The following is a 26583-nucleotide window of genomic DNA, read 5'->3' as shown; positions in this document are numbered from 1 at the left end:
ATACCAAAGACCAGGGGCTGACTAAGATGAAATTCTGAAGTCCTCTCCATCCACTGACAGCAGATTTCTCTTGCATCCCACCAGCTTCAAACACTTCAAAGTGTTGCAAGAAGTGAAAGAGTAGGTATGTTTGGAAATACACTTAAAATCAGAAAACACACCAAAGGAAAGGCCCATTTGTCCAAATGCAGATGAATTCTCAGTAGTCAAAAGTCTCCAAAGATTAGAAGTATCACAAGAAGAATCTGCTCTGTCCTGCTGGACATGAATGAGGACAGAAGTGGTCATGGGCTGTTGCAGCCATCTCACAACCATGAAGGGAAGGGCTTCTCACTCCTTCCTGGTAAGGAAGGAGAAAAGAGAGCAGAGACATGGAGAGAAATCAGGATCTGCTCACATCCTTTGGGCCCTAGATCAACCCATGCATGATGGTTCAGTTTCATGAACCAGTAAATTCCCCTCATTGCTTAAAAATTTAAGAGAACGAGTAGCAGTATTCAGAGTGTTCAAGGGAAGGTTAGGAATCAAGGGAGCTGCAGAGAGGCTTCACACATTATTTTGGAAGCTGATGATGACTCTTTGAGCCGAGGGTTTGTACACTTCAATGCCTTCCCCTCACCACCCCGAGCTACTTTGTTTTTCAAGCAATATGAAGGTTGCCCAGTTCCAGTCATAGTCCTTACTCCCAAATTACAGAAATCCTAATCCCCTGCCTTGAGTACCGTGAAGGGTCATTAAGTCTTTGCTGTGACTCACTACTGCTTTGAAATTTTAAAGTAGTTTATGCCAAACAAAGGCAGTAGATCACTCACCTGAGCATCTCTCCAACTGGCAAACTGAAGTATTTGACAAGCCTTGTAAATAGCCACTTGCTCAGGGCAAGAAACTATTTATTAGGGGCACATAGGAAAGGATATTAATTTCACTTACTGTGCTACATATATTTGTCCCTAGAGGGCAATGAGAGGTCGAGTTCTTTTAAAAAGGCTATTGTAAACTGAGGGCAGGCCTTGTAATTTTTAAAGTATTCTCTTTTAGGAATAGACAATTTGAATTACAAGCAAATTTGTATTCTAATTTCCTGGCTTCCCCTTTTCCTAATAAATTAACCATTTGGCATTGTGAGAGATCCCAAAATAATGAGGAAAAACAAGAAATGTCCATTTGTCACTCCAGTGCTCACACTGGAGACAGGCTAATGAAGTTGGCTTGCAAAGTGTCATTTATACTTTGCTCTTAAGGTTATTTGCAACATTCTATTTTCCTTCTTTTTTTTTTTTTTTTTTTTTGCCCTTTAAGCCTTTCCAGCACTTTTGCTTGTAAAAATCACCTTTGCATGTAACAACACAATGGAGCAGAGAAGGGTGTTCCCTGTTCTGATTCAGAATCCCATACATAAAATTATTCGGTGACTTTTCCAGTCAGCCATGTCCATGATAGCTACACAGCAAGGCTACTGCCACACAGTTGTTTTTCTTCTACAAATGAATGGCTTTGCATAGTATAAAAGCCAATCACATTGTTGAAATAAGTGTGGTTGGCTTTTATATTAAGGTGTAGTAGATTGTCAGATTGTCAGATTGTTCTCATTAGGAATTCAAAACTCCAAGTTCACCAGAAAATAGATTTAGAATGACTAATGATGTCACTAAGCTGCCACCCCTTATTCATAGAAAAATTAGCTCTGTGATATCTTGGGAATTCATCTCTTCTTTTCCTCTCCCATAAAACTTGTTCTAATTTAGGTCTTCCCTACATTGAGCCTATACAAAACCTTCTTTCCTCTCTCCACCTTTTCCTCCAGGCTTCCATACACACTAAACACATACACCAGCAGAGCACTACTTTGCTCTGCTTTGACATTCAGAACACCAAACTATGTTTCCAGCCTTATCCATATTTATATCCTCCCACCACCCTACCACCACCAACTAGATACCCAACCACATTTCCTAACAATTAACATTCCCTGAACATACTTAGCATGTGTCTCTTTCAACATCCCACACCCCTTCATCCCACTTCCTCAGCTGTCAATTATTCAACACTTTGTTCAATTATTCCCACTTCCAGGGGGACTTCTCAAATCCCCCAAAGAGAATTAATCTCTTCTTCCTAGATTCATTCTTTGAACTCTGCGGCTCTACTACAGCATACCTACAGTCTGTCTTTATATAGATATATAATTATTTAAGTACATACCTATCTCCTCCACTAGAACGTGAGCCCCTGGGAGGCACAGGCTTCCCAGGCAGCACCTCCCATGTAAATATTCCACACATTTGTGGGTCATAGCAAAATACTATCAAGCCATTCAAAAAAGATGTGAAGCTATGGACAAGCTATATGGTTAAGTAAAAAAAGGCATAAAATTTTATATCATACCCAATTTATGCAAAATAATATCAAATGTGGATATAGATATAGAGTGATATGGATGAATAAAATAGATAGATATGTCTCCGATATTTTTCTCAAAGAATGAACACAAAAAAATCTTGCAATTGTAGGTACACAGGGTGAGTGGCAGGACAGAGTCCTGCTTTCTCTGTATAACATTTTATACTGCTTGAATTTTATTACCATGTGCATATATTACCTTGAGCATAGATTACTCACATTACCTATTCAAAGATAACAATCCAATTCAATTGAAAGTAATAAAATAAATGTTTGGTTTTAATTGGAACTGAACTGAACAACCCAGAAATTAATATTAGAACTGGCTGAAATAGTCAAATTATCCATTGCCAATGAGTTCAACATTCCAAGAGAGAAAATTTCATTTCTCTAATTATAGAGTGACCCAATGCCAAGTTGAATTCATTAGTATTAATAACAATACTAATAATGAATATGCTTATAAAATTAACAAATCAGACACGATTTTTCATTTTGAGAAATTTTATCCAAGAATGCTTAAATTTTATCAGCTTACAAAATCAATTCACTAAATGTGGGTTCTCAGATATCTTTCTTTTTCCCCAGTTCTTTTATTGAAAAGTATTGCCAAATAACAAAAGCTGCAATAAATATATCATTAAATCTTATAATTGCATAAATTGTATGGGTAAATCCTTGTTGGAATTGTGTGCATAAAGGGAATGAAAACTGTCCTTTGAATTCAGGGAAGGATACGGCATGAAAAGCCCTCTACATGAAGAATGAAGTATGGTGCATGTAGCTAAAAAGTTCCCAGACTTAACTGTGTGGAGATAGTCATTGTTCTTCTAGTTTCTACCATACAAGTGAAAGAACTCATTCTATCATATGAAACTCAAAATAAAATTGTTTCCTCTTTAGTTCCTTCTATATCCTTCCTTCTCTTATGACAAGTTAGTGAATATATGAAATTCAAAAGATATTTTAAAAATCAAAATAAACTCTGCCATTAGCATGCATGGACAACCAGGTGCCTTCTTCACGCTGTCAGCTGTGGATCCCGAGGTTTCATCATTTTGTTCATTATCTTAGCCTTTAGAGCTACAAATATTACTTGTGGCCATAAAATTATCCTGCCATATCTACAATTTCTTTTTAAAGAGTCACCTATGATACACAAGCAGCACTGAAACCCCACTCCTGGAGGCTCTCAGCACAACACTGGGGGCAGATTGGAGACCCTCTGGGCAGCAGATCCTGAGGGATGCTAACAAGGGAGGGGCACTACTTATTATTAACATATTAGCCCAGCAAGGCACAATGCCAGTTTTAATAAGCAACCAATCTGGCATGCCAGCTAGCTATGAAAGATCTGAAAACTCAGAAAAATATAGGCACACTGTAATGCCTTATTTCTAGTAATGCCGAGGAAAGCATTTTTTCATGACAAATTCTCAGGCACTGCTAGTCACTACAGTAATCTTAACTCTAATCACTAATAACAGACATGATTATTATTACTGTCTACAACAAGATGGATATTATAGAGTATATACCAAAATACACTATAGGATTCATGCTAACAATAATAAACTATCATAATATATTTTGTTCAATATTATATTCCCAGGGACTATCATGGGATATGGCAGGTGCCTAATATTGGTTTAATTTAATTCTGTATTATATAAAAATTTATAGATAATATACTCTCTTATTTCCAAGGGAAAACAGAATTGACTCAATTTCCTTAAAGGTAAATTCTGACTCCCATATGTTTTTATCTGCAGAAATCCCCATTTGCTTAAAAAAAGAGAGAGAGAAAAGAAATCAGCGATGAGCTACACCTAACAAAAGAAACCAAGGAAGAGTAGGAGATCCTGAGGAGCCATCATGAGGTTAGCTGCATGTTGCCTTCCCCTTTTTCCTACGAAGAGCAGAAAAGAAGGAGGAGCATTCCTGTCCTTGAAATGAGAAACCTTACAATAGTTCAGCTTCTGACCTTTCTCTCTAGTGCCTATCTTTTCTCTGGGTCCCCCAGTCCAATTGCTTATAGAAAATATTTGGAGCCAGTCTCCCCAGAATCAGGAAAAGACATCAGTGATGCTCTTCCAATTCCAGGTTGCACTCTTATGCCTCATTGATTGGCAAGAAAGTTGATACAGACCTGTTGAAGAATAACTTGGCAATATTTATCAAGAGCTCTAGAATTGTTCATGCCATTTGGCCTAATAATTCAACTTTTGGAATGCCAACCTAAGGAAATAATCCAAAACACATAAAAGATTTTCTATTCAAATTCACTCAGAGCCTCATTTATGAGAGCAAAAATCTGGAAGCAATTGAAATTTCTAATAATAAAAGAATGTCTTCTTCCACTCACATGTTGGAACATGATACAGTCACTAGAAATTGCATTATGAAGAGCATGTAAAAAGCAAGAGTACTATTCTTTTAATTATAAGTGGAAAAATTTACAAAATATTTGCATGTATAGTGTATTAGTTAGGGGTCTCTACAGAAACAGAATCAACAGGGAACACTTATAAATATAAAATTTATAAAAGTGTCTCACATGACTGCAGGAATGCAGAGTCCAAAATCCACAGAGTAGGCTGTGAAGCCAACGATTCCAATGGAGGGTCTGGACAAACTCCACAGAAGAGGCTCACTAGTCGAAACAGGAAGAGCCTGTCTCTTCTGAATCCTCCTTATAAGGCTTTCAGTGATTAGATTAAGCATCACTCATTGCAGAAGGCATGTCCCTTTGGCTGATTACAAATGGACTCAGCTGTGGATGCAGCTGACATGATCATGATTTAATTCTATGAAATGTCCTCATCACAACAGACAAGCCAGCACTTCCCCAACCACACTTGGCCAAGTTGACATGTGAACCTGACCATGACAGTCCACCCCTTGTCAACTTGGCAACTATACATACCACCTTAAACCATACCTAATATATAAATTACAAACAATAAAACACACATTTTTTTTCTTTCACCTAACAATACTCAACTGTCCTGCATATAAATGGAAACACATTAAATCTCTCCAGAATATGGTGCAAATCCTTGGGTAATGTTCATTCTTAAACTTGATATCTTATAACTTAAATAGTATAACATGAACAAAACAGCATTACATTCCTCGTTTCTGTAACTGATCATGTGGTCGAAGTTCATATTTCTCACTACCTTCTTCCACTACTCATTCCATGTTCCCTTTACCCTCAGCAAGCACTTCAGCTGGTCGTGGTTCTTTGCCTGGTGGGGTGACCCAAACATTCATTCCTGAAGTTTCAGAGCCATTGGTAGTCCTGCCTGGATTGCATTGTTGCAGTTTTTCATTGATTTTAATCACAGGGCATGGTAGTACTAAAAGATGCCCTAGCCAATCTCCTATATTCCAAGAAAACTCTTCTTTACCTCCATTATGTAGTTGCACTCCTACTTCCTCCTGATAGTCAGGGTCAATCACCCCAGACAATAATGTAATCCCCTTCTTGGTTGTTGATCCAGTGGTATAAGTAGCCCAAAGTGACCAGGTGGCAGTCTTAACTTCCAGTTCAGTGGAATCATTGTTGCTTCTCCTGGAGGAAGCACTCCCCATTTTGGAACTAAAACCTGTAGACCAGCAGAGCTCAGGGTTACAGGGATAGGAAGCAAAAATTTTCCTAGTGGACCACTAGGGGTAATAGTGAGTGGTACCACTTCCATTTCCACCCCTTGATTCCTGGACCCATGAATCCTGGCTATGGGAGAAACAGCACCATACAGCGGATGCTGATTCAGAGCATATACAGCTTCCTGGAGAACACTACCCCAGCCTCTCAAGGTATTACCACCTAGTTGGCACCATAATTGAGTTTTCAAAAGGCCATTCCACCGTTCTACCAATCCATCTGCTTCTGGATGATGGGGAACATGGTAAGACCAGAGAATTCCATCAGCATGTGCCCATTCCTGTACTTCATTGGCTGTGAAGTGTGTTCCTTGATCAGAAGCAAAGCTATGTGGAAAACCATGACGATGGACAAGGCATTCTGTAAGCCCACAGATGGTAGTTTTGGCAGAAGCATTACGTGCAGGGAAAGCAAACCCATATCCAGAGTATGCGTCTATTCCAGTTAGAACAAATCACTGCCCCTTCCATGAAGGGAGTGGTCCAATGTAATCAACCTGCCACCATGTAGCTGGCTGGTCACCTCTGGGAATGCTGCCATAATGGGGGCTGAGTGTGGGTCTCTGCTGCTGGCAGACTGGGCACTCAGCAGTGGCTATAGCCACGTAAACCTTGGTAAGTGGAAGTCCAAGTTGCTGAGCCCATGCATAACCTCCATCCCTACTACCATGACCACTCTGTTCATGAGCCTATTGGGCAATGAGAGGAGTTACTGGGGAAAGAGGCTGACTGGTATCCACAGACCGGGTCATCTTATCCACTTGATTATTAAAACCTTGCTCTGCTGAAGTCACTCTCTGGGTGTGCATTCACATAGGACACAAATATGTTCGTGTTTTTAGCCCACTCCGCATACTTCTCCCCCAGACCTCTTTGTCACCAATTTCCCAATTATGGTCTTTCCAAGTCCCTGACCATCCAGCCAAACCATTAGCAACAGCCCACGAGCCAGTATACAAACGCACCTCTGGCCAGTTTTCCTTCCAAGCAAAATGAACAACCAAGTGCACTGCTTGAAGTTCTGCCCACTGGGAGGATTTCCCCTCACGATTGTCCTTCAAGGACACCCCAGAAAGGGGTTGTAATGCTGCAGCTGTCCACTTTCAGGTGGAACCTGCATATAGTGCTGAATCATCTGTAAATCAGGCCCAAGTTTTCTCTTCCTCAGTCAATTCACTGTAAGGAACTCCCCAAGAGTCCATTGCTTTGGTCTTGGAAAGAGAAGGTGATTTGGCAAAAGTGGAGACCATGGGCATTTGGGCCACTTCTTCATGTAACTTACTTGTGCCTTCAGGACCTGTAAGTTTCGTATATACCATTTCCATTTTACAATAGAGTGCTGCTGTGCACGCCCAACTTTATGGTTTGGTGGGTCAGACAACACCCAACTCATGATAGGCAACTCAGGTCTCATGGTAACTTGGTGGTCCATGGTTAAGCGTTCAGTCTCTACTAAGGCCCAGTAGCAGGCCAAAACCTGTTTCTCAAAGGAGAGCAGTTATCTGCAGCAGATGGTAAGGCTTTGCTCCAAAATCCTAAGGGTCTGCATTGTGATTCTCCTATAGGGGCCTGCCAAAGGCTCCAGACAGCATCTCTATTTGCCACTGACACTTCCAGCACCATTGGATCTGCTGGATCATATGGCCCAAGTGGCAGAGCAGCTTGTGCAGCAGCCTGGACCTGTCGCAGAGCCTCCTCTTGTTCAGGTCCCTACTCAAAATAGGAGCTTTTCTGGTCACTCGATAAATGGGCCAGAGTAGCACACCCAAATGAGGAATATGTTGTCGCCAAAATCCAAAAACAACTAGGCGTTGTGCCTCTTTTTTGGTTGTGGGAGGGGCCAGATGCAGCAATTTATCCTTCACCTTAGAAGGGATATCTCGACATGCCCCACACCACTGGACACCTAGAAATTTTACTGAGGTGGAAGGCCCCTGTATTTTTGTTGGATTTATCTCCCATCCTCTGACACACAAATGCCTTACCAGTAAATCTAGAGTAGTTGCTACTTCTTGCTCACTAGGTCCAATCAACATGATATCATCAATATAATGGGCCAGTGTGATGTCTTGTGGGAGGCAGAAATGATCAAGGTCTCTGTGAACAAGATTATGACATAGGGCTGGAGAGTTGATATACCCCTGAGGTAGGACAGTGAAAGTATATTGCTGACCTTGCCAGCTGAAAGCAAACTGTTTCTGGTGGTCCTTACTAATAGCTATTGAGAAGAAAGCATTTGCCAGATCAATAGCCGCATACCATATACCAGGGTATGTATTGATTTGCTCAAGCAATGACACCACATCTGGAACAGCAGCTGCAATTGGAGTTACCACCTGGTTGAGCTTATGATAATCCACTGTCATCCTCCAAGACCCATCTGTTTTTTGAACAGGTCAAATAGGAGAGTTGAATGGGGATGTGGTGGGAATCACCACCCCTGCATCCTTCAAGTCCTTAAGAGTGGCAGTAATCTCTGCAATCCCTCCAGGAATCCAGTTTTGCTTTTGATTTACTATTTTGCTAGGTAGGGGCAGTTCTAGTGGCTTCCACTTGGCCTTTCCCACCATAATAGCCCTCACTGCAAGAGTTAGAGAGCCAATGGGGGATTCTGCCAGTTGCTCAGTATGTCTATACCAATTATACATTCTGGAACTGGGGAAATAACTACAGAATGGGTCCGGGGGCCTATGAACCCACTGTGAGATGGACCTGAGCTAAAACTCCATTGATCACCTGGCCTCCATAGGCCCCCACTCTGACTGGTGGTCCAGAGTGACGTTTTGGGTCCCCTGGAATTAATGTCATTTCTGAACCAGTGTCTAATAATCCCCAAAATATCTGATCATTTCCTTTTCCCCAATGCACAGTTACCCTGGTAAAAGGCCGTCGGTCTCCTTGGGGAAGGCTTGGAAGAAGATTAACAGTATAAATTTGTGGCAGCGTAACAGGGTTCTCCCCCAAAGGGACCTGGCCTCCCCTTCATTCAAGGGGCTCTGGTTCTGTTAACTGTTTCAAGTCTGGAAATTAAGAGGCCATGACTCTGTGTTTTTGTAATTCAGGTTAGACTTCTGTTCACTTGACCAAGAATTCTTTTGTTTATACAGCTGGAACAAGAATTTAGTAGACTGCCCTTCTATTGTATTTCTAGGTACCCCATGATTTACTAGCCAATGCCACAAATCTCTGCATGTCATATAATTTTGATACATGATTTGAGTTTGCTGTCTATTATAATTGTTAGGTCAGGGGAATGGGGAAGGGCACTGCAACTGGAGCTGCGGAGGCTGTGTCACCCCTCCCAACATGGCTTCTAGAACCGCCCCTTCCGGACACCTGACTTCTGGAAAACCACCCCTTCTGGACATCACCTGACCCCCTTGCTTGAAAACTGCCCATGCCATCACCCAGGCGCTGACTCACCTCCCTCCATCTTGGATTTGGTGAGCTCAGCCCAGGCGCACAGAAATAAACCCGCCCACTTTAAATTTCCCAGTCCACCTTCCTTCTTTCTCACCCTTTCGCCTCCTAAACCTTTCAGTAATAGCCACATCTACCCTGTCTTTGGCAATTAAGTGCTGCCACATGGCTTCTGCCAACTCAGCATCCCATCATCCCCATTGTGTTTAAGCATTCCAGCTCAGTGACAGCAGTTCCTACAGTAATATCTGACCTACAGCGAAGTGCAACCACAGAGCTCTTGAGGGATGATGCTGCTAGTCTCACAAATTTATTTCTCATTTTTCTGGTAAAAGGTGCATCCTCCGGACATTCCTGGGGTGTAAGAGCAGGCTTTGCATGCTAAATCCACTCTAGCATTCCAATCTCTCTAAGCCTCTGGATCCCCTCATCTACATTATACCAGGGCAGTTCTGGCATTTCAACCTCAGGTAATGTTGGCCACCTTTTGATCCATGTTTCAACCAACCATCCAAACAAACTGTTAATGCCTTTTCTAGCCCCTCGAGCTATAACATTGAATGCAGAATCTCTGCTTAGTGGGCCCATATCAATAAATTCAGCCTGATCAAACCTCATATTCCTCCCACCATTATCCCACACCCTTAAAATCCATTGCCACACATATTCCCCTGACTTCTGTCTATATAAATTGGAAGACTCACACAGTTCTTTTGGGGTATGACGTACCTCCTCATGTGTGATACTTTGTACCTCACCTTTAGGGGCCTGTTGGGACTTTAGTCTAGTTATAGGTCTGGAGGAAATGAGGGGTGGTGGGGGTGGGTCATGAAAAGAATTAGAAATATCTTCCAAGCCATTTGCTTCAGGGCCTTTGTTTGCAGTTTCATCTGGTAAAACAGGATTAATCACTCTAGGGTTAATCCCTTCAGGAGGAGGTTGGGTTGCCAACTCCTCAAGGCAGGCTGGAGGTGGAACAGCTATGTCCTCAGGCCAAACTATTACAGGGTTATCTGGAGAAGACTCATCATGATCTAGGGTTTCAACCTCACTCCTGATATCATTATCAATCCATATGTCATCATCCCATTTTTCATGATCCCACTCCTTTCCAATCAGTGCCCTCACTTTAACGGCAGACACCATGCAAGATTGAGATTTCAGTTTTTGTTATAAAGTTGCTACTCTAACAATAAGATTCTGAGTCTGATTTTCAGAGATCTCAACTCTACGGCTACAGGAAATAAGATTTTTCTTCAGGATACTCTTAGAAACACCTACATCTTTCAGACGGTACTTAAGCGTCTCGTTTGAAGCCTTAAGTCCATCCCTTTCACCCCTTAAAGTAGCCAGTGTATCTAACAACAACCAACCAACATCTCTATACCTCGTATTTCTACCAAACTCTGTAAAGGTGTCAAAAACATTATCCTCCAGAGCCTGGCTTCATACAAGTGAAGCATTAGGAGAATTGAATGGTGATATTTTGACTATCTCTTTTGCCAACTCACTCCATGGATTGGCAGTGTCATTCTGATTATGGGAATCAGAGTCCTTAGTGTCTTTGAATCCAGTTAGAGTAGAAAACCATTCATAAAAACCCATTTTAAAATTCTGTTTCTTTAGAACCATTCCTGGTACCAAGATGTATTAGTTAGGGTTCTCTAGAGAAACAGAATCAACAGGGAACACTCACAAATATAAAATTTATAGAAGTGTCTCCAGTGACTGCAGGAACGCAGAGCCCAAAATCCACAGTGTAGGCTGTGAAGCCGATGATTCCGATGGAGTGTCTGGAAGAACTCCACAGGAGAGGCTCACCAGCCGAAACAGGAAGAGCCTGTCTCTTCTGAATCCTCCTTATAAGGCTTTTGGTGATTAAATTAAGCATCACTGATTGCAGAAGACACACCCCTTTGGCTGATTACAAATGGACTCAGCTGTGGATGCAGCTGACATGATCATGATTTAATTTAATGAAATGTCCTCATCGCAACAGACAAGCCAGCACTTGCCCAGCCACCACTTAGCCAAGTTGACACATGAACCTGACCATGACATACAGGATGATTGGGGTGGGCCACAGTGGCTCAGCAGGCAGAGTTCTTGCCTGCCATGCCAGAGACCCAGGTTCAATTCCCAGTGCCTGACCATGTTAAAAAAAAAAAAAAAGAATGATGATAACTATATAAAAATGTATGCATAAAAAAAATAAGGGGCCCAATTTCACTAACAGAAATGCAAATAAAATTTATAATGAGATATCATTTTATAACATCAAGTCAGCAGAATTACCTCTGTTAGTGAGGCTGTGGAGTAATGGGCAATATCTTGTAATTTGAACAATATCTAATAAAATCTAAGGGTTTCCTCTCCTTAGTATACACCCTAGAGAAATCTTCATATAAAAAAAAACAGACAACCAGAAGAAAGTCTACTGTGTGTAACAGTGAAAAAAAAAACAACTTATAATTAATTATTAATTTCCTTTAATAAGAGAATGGATGAGGACTGATAAAGTCATATGAAGGAATACTATTCAGCAATGAAAATGGAGGAACTAGACCTACATCGACATGGTTAAATCTCACCAAAATAATATTGAGCACCAAATACAATTTGTGGGGGGAAGTTATATAAAGTTTAAAATATGCAAAGAAATATTTTACATTACTTATTAACTGATGCAATACACAGTAAAAAATATAAAGAGATGCAGCTTAATGGTTATCTCTTAGGGAGAAGGAAAGGGGCATGACAAGAAAAAAGGCACAAAGGGAGTTTTAATAGTATTGAAGAATGTTTTTTTTCTTAAACAGGTTGGTGGGGGTCTGGGTGTTGATCATATTATTCTTTATATCTTAGGCACGTCAAATATTTCAGAACAAATGTAAAATGTATGGTTAATAATTACATGAAAAAGAGGGAAGGGAATTAACATCAAAACAATATGATGGCTACCTCCAATGGTAGGAACAGAGTTGAGATTTTCTTCCTTCCACTTTTCATGATTTGCTAACCAAGTACCTTCATCTGAAGATACGAAATTTATCTTCAAATAAGGAGCCACCAGTCAGAGCCAGAAACTAAAGAGACAATGGGCATATAGGGGAGTGTGTTCTAAGTAAAGATAGAAAGGCATCTTTTCTGAATCCCAACAAACAGTTCCTTTCCTCTGAGTAAGTCCTGTTCTCAGTCAGCTCCAACAGATTGGTCCTAGAATACCTTAGCCCTTTACTGCAGTTCCTGCCAGCTCAATTCAGTTAGTCAAACATATCTAAAAGACCTGCAATATACCTGGCACAGTGGAGATGCCTTGCCTGGATCTATATTTCCTGTGCCTATCTTTCCCAGTCTAAATACCCGGTTCTGGCTACTACTGGTCTGCCCTGGTTCCTTCTAAAATTAATCAGTTTGGCACTGGACTGGGACAGGACCTCATGGAAAAGATGGGCAAGATGTGACTGAAATGATGGAGTGTAATATGAGTTAATCTCTCAACATTATTTCCATGTAGGGATACACAAAAGAGCTCCACCTTATGTCACACTACTCTGGAACTCTTTTTCAAACCAAATATAAAACTCCAAAGCACCAGCTGCTCACATCTATTGGCATCCATGTTTAGATTTTATCAAATCTACTCAACTGCTTCTTGTCAATTACATGCTTACAAATAAAGAGCTCTGCATATAGCCAAGGACCTTTAAAGAACAGAAGGAATAATAAAAACTGCTTGGAGGGAAAAAATACCACCTAGCTCATTGAACAATATCTCATTGAAAAAACATCCATAGGTGTTACTATAAGTCATGAAAAGTTCTTAGTGCTTTGCGGCTATTAAAACATTTAATTCTCATAACAGTCCTATGAGATAGGTAGGCACTATTAATATCCCGAAGTTACAGATGAGGAAACCAATGTACAAGGTCAGAAAGCTGGCAGGAGGTGGAATCAGGAGTCAGACTAAGCAAGCTTCAGAATCCAGGTTACTTACCACTTCTCTGCTGCCACTCAATACAAATAAGCTGGCTGGGAATGGGAATATAAACCCATGTTCCATCAGTAGTCAGACAGACATAAGTCCCACTGGTCTTTACTGGAGACTCATCGCTTCTTATAGGTCCAGAGTTTTCCAGTCTGAACCCAATAATAAAATGACTCCCTATGGGAAAAAAAAAAAAGATCATGAGCCTTATCTAAACTAAAACCACTTACTCATCCTCCCAAGACCCAGCCTCCACCACCCCACCAGTCACCACCACTCCTTCTAATGAATTATCATGGGGGGACAACATCAGGTGAGGAAACCGATCCTCACTTCAGGGGTCTCCAGTCAACCCCAGAAGAGGAAGAAGTGATTCTCTCTGGGAGCTGCAAATGCTTAACGAAATGTTCAACATTGAAGTTAAAGTATCTGAATTTTTGCCAAAATAACAAAAGTTTTAATTATTGAAAATACACACATTTTTTTATGATGGATGGGGAAAAAGGCATTCTCACACACTGTCGGACAGGATAAGCAAGTACATTTTGGCAAATCTGTAAAATAATTTAAATATGTACAATCTTTACATACTCTTTAACCTCGCAAATCCACTGCTAGGAATACATATATGCACATGCAAGGCTATGAGTTGCAGTGTAGTTTGCAATACCAAAAAATCAGGAAATATTAAATTTCCATATTTAATAAACTATAATAAATTATAGTTTATCCAGACAATGAAATACTTAATAACACTGACCAAAAAATAGATATAGTTGAAATGAAATGGAAATTTCTTTAAAATACATTATTAAATAAAACAAAAAAGATGTACAATTGCAGGTACATATAGCATGGTCCATTTGTGTAAATATTTTAAAAACATATGACTACACACATGGGGAGATTTTTTTTTTACATTTTATTGCATAAAAGACTATGTGATGGCAGGCCACCGTGGCTCACTGGCAGAGTTCTCACCTGCCATGCAGGAGGCCCAGGTTCGATTCCCGGTGCCCGCCCATGTTAAAAAAGAAGAAAAAAAACTACTTAAAAAACTGTTGACATTGGTTCCTGGGATTGAGAAGTATATGGGTAAATATTTTTGTTTTTTATTTCATACCTTATTGTCATTTGAGTTTTTTAATATGTGCATATATTAGCTTTAGCTATGTTTGTTTTATTCTAAATAAATTTCTTTGATTTGTTTAGAAATAAGTGGCTATAATAATATCCTTTTCAAATACATATATATCTATATGGGAATATATATATACATATATATATATACACACACATAAATAGATATTTGGACTAAGATACTAAAGAAACACACCAAAGAATTGTTGCTAGATCTGCACTATGAAAGACATACAAATATTCACAGTATTACTATAGACATTAAAAATGATACTGGAAATAAATAATAGGGGGAACAAATGTTAAGATAAATTTAGTAGATTGAAATGCTGGTGATCGGTGAGGGGGAGGAGGAGGGGGTATGGTATGTATGAATTTTTTTCTGGATTGATGCAAATGTTCTGAGAGGTGATCATTGTGATGAATATAGAACTATATGATGATATTGTGAGTTATTGTTTATATAAGAAGAATGGAATGATCATATGGTAAGAATGTTCATGTCTGTATGTTGTGTTTAAAAATATATTTAAAAATTTTTAAAGAATATCTAAAAAATTAAAATGAAAAAATAAAATATTAGAAAAATACAAAATTTAAAAAAGATTATACTGGGAGGTACAAAAGTAGTTTGGTGGCAGAATTCTCACCTGCCATGCCAGAGACCCAGGTTCAATTCCTGGTACCTGCAATTCCTGGTACCTACCCATGCAAAAATAATAATAATAATAATAATGATTTTTAAAACTTGAAAATACAATTCTATCTATTAAACCCTCTCTCCATTTCCCTTTCTCCAGCTCCATTCATTTTGCTTCTGCATTTAATTAGAATGATAAAATGTTTTTAGTGGATAATGGAAAGCCCAATCCAACTGTAGCAAATTTCAAACAGTCAAAAGTAAATGCTTCTTAGAATTTTCTCTTTGTGACTTCACAAGATATTATTATTATAGCAGATGTCTTTAGAATATGAATATTCAAAACAATATCTGATCAACTAAAATTTCAAAAAAAATCTTTTGAAAGTGGTAAAAGGAGAAAGAGAATATTTAGGCAAGAAGGTGAAAATTGAAAAGAAAAAATAGACAAGAGAAGAAAAGATCATTTCTATGTCTGCTGGGGATATTTGTGAGAAGTAAATGTAATTACATGGGAAAAATATTTATTTCAAATGGAAACTTGGCAAGAAGTACATTAAGATAGGACAGGGTTTGAATAAAATAGATTTGGAAAGGTGGATTATAAAGATAGAAGAAATTCCAAGGGATTTCACAGGATCTTTAGAAAAACAGCAGTTATTTGGTGAGAAAGATACTGAAAACATGCAAGACAAGATTATCTATGAAACATCACAAGAATACAAACATATACCCTGGATAGATCCATAAAAGTAATCTCAGCCAAAGGTGGATAAAACAAATGCATGTCTGCTCTATTTTTTAAAATCTTTTGAAATAGGGATTGTATGTCTATACACAGGCGCACAACATATATACAAAATGGAGTGACCTGAGACTGAAGGGGTTCCCAGGATGCAGGACTTTCAGTACTAAAACCAGGATAGTCTCAGGCAAACTGGAACAAGTTGGTCACTCTAATAGAGTTTAAAATTTAAAAAAAGATATATTGATACCCTTGCAAACAAGTCTCTGAAACATGTTGTGGGAGCATTATACAGTTAAATTATTGCTGTGGCTCTCAAAATTTTTAATAAGAGCAATATAAATTTAACTCAACCACTATTTAGGTCACTTCCCTATTCTGTCCCTTGAAGCAAAATGGTAGAGTTTAGTGAAACTCTGAATATTCTTCACATAGAAGAGAAACTATCCTAACATGCCATCCAAGATGTGAGTACAGTTGAGTAATTCAAGATCTATTTCTATACATCATGATAACACAGTAGGGTTGATATTTCATAATATTCATAGATTTGTCTTTTAAACTGATTAGAGAAATTTCTGGGATATGAGAATTTTCAGACTTCATTCTCCTATTCAACAAATATTTATTGAGCATCTATTTAGTGCTATGTTATTAATACGGTATAAGTAAAACTGTTAATATAGGATTGTTTACAGCCTTCTCACTAACCTCATACTGCCAAAGAAAATACTATAATTTTCAACCCAATTCACCATTTCCCTATTCCAAAAGAGGCAAGATTAATTTACACAGTAAAGGTTTGGGAAATGAGGTGGGAGGGAAGAGAAGCTCAGAGGTGGACTTAGGAAGAAATTTAAGGTGAATTATGGAGCAAAATGTTCTATAGCAGCAGGAAATTGTGGGAGAAGTGGGTAGAAAAACAAAACATTTTAAGAAGTATTGTAGTAGCCTATATATGTGAATCCCTTCCACGTTTTTGAGAAATACAAGTGTTTTAGTTTGTAAAAGCTGCTGGAGCACTATATAAAATGGCTTTTAAAAGGAAATTTTTTTAAGCTGCAAGCTTACAGTTCTAAGGCTTTGCAAATGCCCAAATTAAGGGAAGGCTGTAAAAATGTCCAAACTAAGGCATCCAGGGAAAGATATCTTGGTTCAAGAAGGCCAATGACCTAAGCCTACTTAAAATTAGGCCTAAGGGTCACCCCAGAGAACCTCTTTTGTTGATCAGATGTGGCCTATCTCTCAGCCAACATGGCAGGCAAACTCATTGCCCTTCCCCTCTCTGCATGAGACATGACTCCCAGGGGTGTAAACCTCCCTGGCAACATGGGACAGAAATACTAGAATGAGCTGGGACTCAGCATCAAGGAATTGAGAAAACCTTCTCTACTGAAAGAGGGAAGAGATAAATGAAACAAAATAAAGTGTCAGTGACTAAGAGATTTCAAATAGAGTCGAGAGGTTATCCTGGAGGCTATTGTTATGCATTATATAGTTAGCCTCTTTTTAGTTTAAGGTGTATTGGAGAGGCTAGAGGAAACTGAAATTGTACAGCTGTGTCCCAATAGCCATGTTTCTATAACATGATGGTATAGTGATATAACTTTCACAAAGTGACTGCGTGATTGTGAAAACCTTGTTCTGATGCTCCTTTTATCTATGGTATGGACAGATGAGTAAAAAGTATAGATTAAAAATAAATAAATAGGGGAACAAATGTTAAAATAAATTGGGTAGAGGAAAATACTAGTGGTCTTTTTCTGGAGTGATGTAAATGTTCTGAGAAATGATCATGGTGATGAATATACAACTATGTGATGATATTGTGAACCATTGATTGCACACCAAGTATGGAATGTTCATACATTAAGTATGTTCATGTGTATGTTGATTGATTTTATTAATAAAAATTTTTAAAAACAGAAGGCAAATGATGCTCAGGGTTTCTCACTCAGCTGGAAAGGCACATGGTGACGTGTGCTAGCTTTGTCTCCAGGCTTCTTCAATGGGTTCCCCGAGGGCATTTCCTTATGCATTTCCAAAGGTCTCTGGCTGTATGGCTCTCTCTGCTCTGTTGGCTCTAAAGCTTTTTGCAAAACCATTCCTTCTTAAAGGACTCCAGTAAGCAACACCATCTTGGATGGGTGGAGACACATCTCCATGGAAACCATCTAATCAAAAGTTACCACCCACAATTGGATGGGTCACATTTCGGTGGAAACGATCAAAAAGATCCCACCAGAGAGAGAGTGCCAAAATGGTGGCTTAGCAAGGGGTGAGATTTAGTTCGTCCTCCAGAACAGCTCCTAAATAGCCAGGAATAGTACAGAAAAACAGCTGGGACCACATCAGTGACCGGACACACAGCATACCCCAGTCTGGGCCAGCTGGACCAGTTGCAATCCCCCTCAGAATCATGAGTGCCCCAAGCCACGGTGGCTGGTGCCCCTCCCCCACAGGCTGCTTCCCAGAGGGGAAAGGAATGGAACTTCACTAGCAGCAGGGGCTGAGCACAACTAAGCTCCAATTGTGGAATTAATTCACAAATTCTGACTACTAAAAATAGGCACTCAGCCCAGCTGAACCTCTTCAAAGTGGAGGTTGCTGATTTTTGCCTCGGTGGCAAGGGTGCAGAGCTGGCGGAAAAAGAAAAAAAGAAACAGAGGTTTTTTAATCGAATAACACATAATACTTGAAAGTGTCTGGGCCCTGAAGGAAAGAGGGGGCAAATAGGATCTGAAGGTACACAAAGCAACATACCAACTTATGCTCTTGATTGGTAAACCTGAGGAACGGGGGTCCTGCACTGAGAAGGATTTTTCAATTTCCTTTTTGTGGCTGTGTTTCTACAAAGACTTAACTGCCTTTGGATATAGCAGCAGGGCTTCTCAGGCTGCAACTGCCCCAGGCATAGGTAGAAACAACTTGTTTGAAAGCTTATCTGGAGCCTGTGCCTTCCCCAGGAGAGGGGTGGGGCCGAGCTCAGGTGGATTCCCTCCCTCAAGGAATTCAGACCCCAGGGTTTGGAAAATTGAAGCATGAAAGCCAGCCTACAACCTCTCCTCTGTCTCCACCATGCCCCCAGGAGGGAGAGTCTGCTGAAGTTAAAATTACCACATCACCTTATGCTGATGGGACCTGCAGGTAGAAAAGTACCACATACTGGGCAGGATAGGAAAAACACTGAGTCCAGAGACTTCATAGGAAAGTCTTTCAATCTGCTGGGTCTCACCCTCAGGGAAAACTGATGCAGGTGACTCTTTCCTCCTAATAGGAGGCCAGTTTGGTCTGGGGAAATCTGGCTGGGGTCTATTAATACCTAAGTAGACCCTCCTAAGGGTGGGGTGAAAAAGGCATCATACAGGCAGGGCAAGAAACAAGAAAACAAGAACTGAAAATTTCTGCTGTGTTAAACAAAACCTAAGCTAGTGGTCCAGAATAAGCTGAACTGAATGTCAAAGAACCGATAGCAAAAATATAACAAGTCACACTAGGAAAATTGAAGATATGGCCCAGTCAAAGGAACAAACCAAAAATTCAAATGAAATACAGGAGGTGAAACAGTTAATTGAGAATGTTAAAAAAGACACAGAAAACCTCATCAAAAATCAAATCAATGAATTGTGGGAGGATATAAAGAAGGCAAGAAATAAACAAAAGAAGAAATCAAAAGTCTGAAAAAACAAATCACAGAATTTGTGGGTATGAAAAGCAAAGGAGAAGAGTTGGAAAAAAAATGGAAACCTACAATGTCATATTTCAAGAGGCAGAAGAGAGGATTAGTGAACTGGAGCATGTAACATCTGAAATCCAACAAGCAAAGGAAAATATAAGGAAAAGAATGGAAAAATATGAGCAATGACTCGGGATTGAATAATAACAAGAAGTGCACAAATATACATGTTGTGGGTGTCCCAGAATGAGAAGAGAAGGGAAAAGGAGGAGAAAAACTAATGGAGAAAATTATCACTGAAACTTTCCCAACCCTTATGAAAGATTTAAAATTATATATCCAAGAAGTGCAGCGTACCCCAAACAGAATAGATCCAAATAGATGTACTCAAAGACACTTACTAATCAGAATGTCAGATGTCAAAGAGAAAGAGAGAATCTTGAAAGGAGCAAGAGAAAAGCAATCCATCACATACAAGGGAAGCCCAATAAGACTATGCAGAGATTTTTCAGAAGAAACCATGGAGGCAAGAAGACAGTTGGATGATATATTTAAGATACTAAGAGAGAAAAACCGTCAACCAAGAATTCTACATCCAGCAAAATTGTCCTTTAAAAATGAGGGAGAAATTAAAACATTTTCAGATAAACAAAATCACTGAGAGAATTTGTGACCAAGAGACCAGCTCTGTAAGATATACTAAAGGGAGATCTAGAGGCAGATATGATAAGACAGGAGAGAGAGAGGTGTGGAGAACAGTGTAGAAATGAAAACTATCAGTAAAGGTAAAAAGAAGAAAAATTTGATATGACATATAAAATCCAAAAGGAAAAAAGGTAGAAGAAAGTACTTCTTATGTTAATGGATTAAACTCTCCAATCAAAAGACATAGACTGGCAGAATGGATTAAAAAAACAGGACCCATCTATATGCTGTCTACAGGAAACACATCTTAGACCCAAGAATAAATATAAATTGAAAGCGAAAGGTTGGAAAAAGATATTTCATGCAAATAACAACCAGAAAAGAGAAGAAGGAGCTATACTAATATCCAATAAATTAGACTTCAAATGTAAAACAGTTAAAAGAGACAAAGAAGGATACTATGTATTAATAAAAGAAACAATTCAACAAGAAAACATAGCAATCATAAATATTTCTGCACCAAGCCAGAATGCCCCAAAATACATGAAGCAAACACTGAAAAGAGAAATAGATACATCTACCATAATAGTTGGAGACTTCAATTCCATGCTCTGATCAATGGACAGAACATCTAGACAGAAGGTCAATAAAGAAACATAGAATTTGAATAATACAATAAACGAGCTAGATTTAACAGACATTTATAGAACATTACACTCCACAACAGCAGGATACACAATATTCCCAAGTGCTCATGGATCATTGTCAAGGATAGACCATATGCTGGGTCACAAAGCAAATCTCAGTACATTTAAAAGATTAAAATCATACAAAACACTTTCTTAGATCATAATGCAATGAAGTTAGAAATCAATTAACAGGCAGAGGGCCAGAAAATTCACAAATACGTGGAGGCTCAACAACACATTCTTAAACAACCAGTGAATCAAGGAAGAAATTATAAGAGAAATCAGTAAATATCTCGAGGAAAATGAAAATGAAAACACAATATATCAAAATTTATGAGATGCAGCAAAGGCAGTGCTAAGAGGGAAATTTATTGCCCTAAATGCCTATATCAAAAAAGAAGAAAGGGCAAAAATTGGGGAATTAACTGTCCACTTGGAAGAACTGGAGAAAGAACAGCAAACTAAGCCAAAAGCAAGCAAAAGGAAAGAAATAACAAAGATTAGAGCAGAAATGAATGAAATTGAGAACATGAAAACAATTGAGAAAATCAATAAAACCAGAAGTTGGTTCTATGAGAAAATCAATAAGATTGATGGGCCCTTAGCAAGATTGACAAAAAGAATAAGAGAGAGGATGCAAATAAATAAGATCAGAAATGGAAGAGGAGACATAACAACTGAACTCACAGAAATAAAGGAGGTAATAACAGGATACTATGAACAACTTTATGCTAATAAATACAACAATGTAGATGAAATGGACAACTTCCTAGAAAGGCATGAACAACCAACTTTGACTCAAGAGGAAATAGATGACCTCAACAAACCAATCACAAGCAAAGAAATTGAATCAGTCATTAAAAAGCTTCCCAAAAAGAAAAGTCCAGGAACAGATGGCTTCACATGTGAATTCTACCAATCATTCAAGAAAGAATTAGTACCAATCTTGCTCAAACTCTTCAAAAAAATTGAAGAGGAAGGAAAGCTACCTAGCTCATTCTACAAATCCAACATCACCCTCATACCAAAGCCAGACAAAGATATTACAAAAAAAGAAAACTATAGACCAATCTCTCTAATGAATATAGATGCAAAAATACTCAACAAAATTCTAGCAAATCAAATCCAGTAGCACATTAAAAGAATTATACACCATGGCCAAGTAGGATTCATCCCAGGTATGCAAGGATGGTTCAACATAAGAAAATCAATTAATGTAATACACCACATCAACAAATCAAAGCCAAAAAATCACATGATCATCTCGATTGATGCAGGAAAGGTATTTGACAAAATTCAACATCCTTTACTGTTTAAAACACTTCAAAGGATAGGAGTAGAAGGGAACTTCCTCAACATGATAAATGGAATATATGAAAAACCCACAGCTAATATTATCCTCAGTGGGGAAAAACTGTAAACTTTCCCCCTAAGATCAGGAACAAGACAAGGATGTCCACTAAAGCACCACTGTTATTCAACATTGTGTTGGAAGTTCTAGCCAGAGCAATTGACAAGAAAAAGAAATACAAAGCATCAAAATTGGAAAGGAAGAAGTAAAACTCTCACTGTTTGCAGATGATATACTATATGTCGAAAACCCAAAAATATCCACAGCAAAACTACTAGAGCTGATAAATGAGTACAGCAAAGTGGCAGGTTACAAGACCAACACTCAAAAATCTGTAGTGTTTCTATACACTAGTAATGAACCATCTGAGGGGGAAGTCAAGAAAAAAATTCCATTTACAATTGCAACCAAAAGAATAAAATATTTAGGAATAAATTTAACTAAAGAGACAAAAGACCCATACAAAGAAAACTACAAGAAATTGTTAAAACAAATCATAGAAGACCTAAATAAATGGAAGGGCATACCATGTTCATGGATTGGAAGACTAAATATAGTTAAGATGTCAATTCTACCTAAATTGATTTACAGATACAATGCAATACCAATTAAAATCCCAAAAACTTACTTTTCAGAAGAAAAAAACCAATAAGCAAATTTATCTGGAAGGGCAGGGTGCCCCAAACAGCTAAAAGTATCCTGAGAAAGAAAAATGAAGTAGGAGGTCTCATGCTACCTGACTTTAAGGCGTATTTTGAAGCTACAGTGGTCAAAACAGCATGGTACTGGCATAAAGATAGATGTACTGACCAATGGAATCAAATAGAGTGTTCAGATATAGACCCTCTCATTTATGGACAACTGATCTTTGATAAGGCAATCAAACCAACTCACCTGGGACAGAACAGTCTCTGAAATAAATGGTGCCTAGAGAACTGGATATCCTTATACAAAAGAATGAAAGAGGATCCATCTCACACCCTATACAAAAATTAACTCAAAATGAATCAAGACCTAAACATTAGATATAAGACCATAAAACTGTTAGAAGGAAATGCAGGGAAATATCATATAAATCTTATAATAGGAGGCAGTTTCCTAGACCTTACACCCAAAGCATAAGCATTGAAGAAAGAAAGAAATAAAAGGGAACTCCTCAAAATAAAACACTTTTGTGCATCAAAGAACTTTGTCAAGAAGGTAAAAAGACAGCCTACACAATGGGAGACAATATTCGGAAATGATATATCAGATAAAGGTCTAGTATTCAGAATATATAAAGAGATTGTTCAACTCAACAACAAAAAGACAGACAACCCAATTATAAAATGGGCAAAAGACTTGGACAGACAATTCTCAGAAGAGGAAATACAAATGGCTAAAAGGCACATGAAAAGATGCTCAACTTCCCTGGCTACTAGGGAAATGCAAATCAAATCACAATGAGATATCATCTCACACCACCAGAATGGCCATGCTGCAGCACCACGAAATAGAGAGTCCAAGAGCCAGTGACTTTTGGAGATGAAGAAGGAAAATGCCTCCCAAGGAGCATTATGAAACCAGAAGCCAGGAGAGAAAGCTAGCAGATGACGCCATGTTCGCCATGTGCCTTTCCAGCTGAGAGAGAACCCCTGACTGTGCTCACCATGTGCCTTCTCACTTGAGAGAGAAACCCTGGACTTCATTCCTGGATGGATGCCTTTGATTGGACATTTCTATAGATTTGTTTTAATTGGGACATTTTCTTGGCCTTAGAATTGTAAATTAGCAACTTATTAAATTCCCTTTTAAAAGCCATTCCATTTCTTGTATATTGCATTACAGCAGCTAGCAAACTAGAAGAGTAATTAATATTTTTAAATTTTAACTTCTGTGTGGGACTAAAGCAAAAAATGTTTATTTGGTACTTATAAATCTTAAAATTTATATTTTGACTAGTGCATTTCCTAATATAACTTATGTGGACAGCTTAATTGAACACCATAAGTACATGGAACTTTGAGTAGGGCATCAGATTTTGTACGCTTGTTCAGAATGATGCCCCAATAAATCCCAGAGTGATTTGAACAGTGAGTAAAAAAGTATTTGCAAAGTCCCTTTGGGAGAATGGTGAGAAAGGGGGAAAATTCAATTTCCCCATTTGGAGAATTGTTGATATTCTCACAAGCAGTGGGGACAACCAAAGCATTAGGCTGAGTTCCCAGTCTTGGGGTTTGTTGTATGAAACTTAACCCCACAAAGGATTGGTCAAACCTACTTGAAATTAGGCCTAAGAGTCACCCCAAGAGAACCTCTTTTGTTGCTAAGATGTTGCCTCTCTCTCCAGCCAACACAACAAGCAAACTCACCACCCTCCCCCTGTCTATGTGGGACATGACTCCCAGGGGTATGGACCTTCCTGGCAATGTGGACAGAAATCCTAGAATGAGCTGGGACTCAGCATCAAGGGATTAAGAAAATCTTCTCTACCAAAAGGGGGAAGAGAAAAATGAGACAAAATAAAGTGTCAATGGCTGAGAGATTCCAAACAGAGTCAAGAGGTTATCCTTGAGGTTATTCTTATGCATTAAATAGATATCACCCATTTAGTTAAGGTATAATGGAGAGGCTAAAGGGAACTGCCTGAAAATGTGGAGCTGTGCTCTGGTAGCCATGTTTCTTGAAGATAATTGTATGATGATATGGCTGTCACAGTGTGACTTTGTGGTTATGAGAGCCTTGTGTCTGATGCTCCTTTTGTCTACCTTATCTATGGACAAGTAAAACATATGGATTAAAAATAAATAAATAACAGGGGGAACAAATGTTAAAATAAATTTAGTAGATTGAAAAAAAAAAGATGCAATGGAGAGGCTGGAGGGAACTGCCTGAAAATGTAGAGCTGTGTTCCAGCAGCCATGTTTCTTGAAGATGATTGTATAATGACATAGCTTTCACAATGTGACCATGTGGTTATGAAAACCTTGTGTCTGATGCTCCTTTTATCTACCTCATCAACAGACAAGTAAAACATATGGCATAAAATAAATAATAGGGGGAACAAATGTTCAAATAAATTTAGTAGATTGAAATGCTAGTGATCAATGAAAGGAAACGGTTAGGGATATGGTATGTATGAAATTTTTCCTGTTGTCTTTTTATTTCTTTTTCTGATTTGATGCAAATGTTCTAAGAAATGATCATGATGATGAATATGGAACTTTGTAATGATATTGTGAATTACTGATTATATATGTAGGACGGAATGATCATATGTTAAGAATGTTTGTGTTTTTTGTTGTGATATATTTTTTAATTTAAAAACTAATTTAAAAAAATACCCACACCCACCCCCAGCAATACTGAATGAGGATTAAAGAACTTGGTTTTCTGGGGTACATGACAGATTCAAACCAGCACAAAAGTAAAGAATTTGAGCTATTCTGCATTATTATTTTTGGTTACTAGACAATGTTTATATGCCAAAGTCTGAGATTGAAACACATGAGTGCTAGTTTTATAAGGGTAACATAGGAAACAAATATATAGCAATTCTCAGGGAAAGTAAAAAAAACTGAATTGTGGGCCAAGTTAATCCTATAGGTGTTAATTTCCCTGTCTGGTATCCTTGTGCCCACTTAAGCTACTACTTCCATGAGTTCCTTAGCATCTTCTGCCAAATTATTCCAGTGTTGTAAAAATGTGATCCAATGAAGCATATATTTGTTTGCATTTTATTGCTGGTTTACTGAAAAGTGGGATTGCTGGGTCACATGGTAGTTCTATATCTAACTTTTTAAGGAACCACCAAATAGTTTTCTGCAGTGGCTGTACCATTTTACATGCCTACCAACAATGAACAAGGGTTCCTATTTCTCAGCATACTTGTCAGCTCTCATCTTCTGTTTTTATATATAATATGGCTGAAGTCCAAATGTTCTTCAAATTGTAGTAAAAACATGTATGTTTGATGATTGATGTATCAATCTAAGTACAAGGCCACAGACATTCAAATAAGTGATTTTCACTCAGATCCAAGGGGTGCAGAGGACAAATATAAGATGATATAGCTTAGTTAAGATAGTGGAAGATAGTTAAGATAGAAGATAAATGGAAGACAAACAATCCAATTAAAAAATGAGCAAAGAACTTAAATAGATGTTTCCCCAAAGAAAATAATAAATGGCCAATACACACAATTAAAGATACTGAACATCATTAGCTAGTAGAGAAATGCA

The 26583-nt window shown here is 38.5% G+C and overlaps 1 long non-coding RNA gene across 3 annotated transcripts in view; it reads right to left on the bottom strand.

Annotated features, from left to right (window-relative positions):
* LOC143655162 (uncharacterized) overlaps positions 1 to 26583 on the bottom strand; it is a 603365-nt gene that overhangs the window by 527832 nt on the left and 48950 nt on the right. For 2 of the 3 annotated variants that reach the window (XR_013162082.1, XR_013162083.1), the window contains exon 2: positions 13487 to 13654. This is a non-coding gene — a long non-coding RNA (uncharacterized LOC143655162). Of the gene's footprint in view, positions 1 to 13486; positions 13655 to 16128; positions 16180 to 26583 lie in introns of those variants that run through there. The other variant, XR_013162084.1, reaches the window with a different exon arrangement.

This window comes from Tamandua tetradactyla, chromosome 14 (assembly GCF_023851605.1).
Source record: "Tamandua tetradactyla isolate mTamTet1 chromosome 14, mTamTet1.pri, whole genome shotgun sequence".
In the NCBI taxonomy this organism is placed as follows: domain Eukaryota; kingdom Metazoa; phylum Chordata; class Mammalia; order Pilosa; family Myrmecophagidae; genus Tamandua; species Tamandua tetradactyla.
This window is presented reverse-complemented; position numbering and strand designations above follow the sequence as displayed.